The 767-nt window shown below is 38.6% G+C and overlaps 1 long non-coding RNA gene across 1 annotated transcript in view; it reads left to right on the top strand.

Moving 5' to 3' along the window:
* The window catches only part of LOC108503578, a 2,518-nt gene extending 1,953 nt beyond the window's left edge, over positions 1–565 (top strand). The window contains exon 4 of the long non-coding RNA XR_001876866.1: positions 478–565. This is a non-coding gene — a long non-coding RNA (uncharacterized LOC108503578). The remainder of the gene's footprint in view (positions 1–477) is intronic.
* Positions 566–767: the final 202 nt, after the last annotated feature.

Here is a 767-nt window from a genome sequence, read left to right as displayed (position 1 = left end):
TTTCTTTCTTTCTTTCTTTCTTTCTTTCTTTCTTTCTTTCTTTCTTTCTTTCTTTCTTTCTTTCTTTCTTTCTCCGTCTCTTTCTCTTTCTCTCTTTTCTCTTTCTCTCTTTCTCTCTCTCCCTCTCTTTCTCTCTTGCTTTCTATTTAGGATGCTAAAGAACATGAAGGAGGGCTTGTGTAACAGCCTAACCGGGATGTATTAGTGTGTTAACAGTTCTACTCTTTCCTCTTACGATGTCCCTCTTGCTTCCAGTTTTTAAACTTAGTTGTGTGTCATTTGCTCTGTGGGTTAGCATGCAAGGTGTGTGCAGTATCCACACTGCAGATGTCTATATAGGGGCTAACTCCCAAGCTTCTCTTTACTGCAAGCGTATGAAAAAAAATTGTGTGTGGTTAACAGATCTGCTTTAAAACTCTACTTCTGGAAGACATGACCAGTGCCTTACAGGAGCCTCTTCCTCTTGCTCTCTTAAAGCAGAGTTAGATGACCAGCTAAGATGTACACATCTCTGCTGCTGACACACACATGAGAAGCCCATCTATTAAGACATCTGTATACCCGGATGACATTTTAATTTGGAGGTGCTGAAATCAAGTTCACAGCACTGAAGTAAGCTAAAAGCTAGAAATTGATATATGGGTTCTAGACATTCAAATGTGAAAATTGCACCTTTCAAGTTCGCAGTGAAGAAATGTATTAATCATTTCACCATATTCTAGTTCCTCTAAGACAAAATCCTATAATTTTATCCCTATAGGACCCTA

This window comes from Lepidothrix coronata, unplaced genomic scaffold, assembly GCF_001604755.1.
Source record: "Lepidothrix coronata isolate B3197 unplaced genomic scaffold, Lepidothrix_coronata-1.0 Scaffold5, whole genome shotgun sequence".
Classification (NCBI taxonomy): Eukaryota; Metazoa; Chordata; class Aves; order Passeriformes; family Pipridae; genus Lepidothrix; species Lepidothrix coronata.
This window is presented reverse-complemented; position numbering and strand designations above follow the sequence as displayed.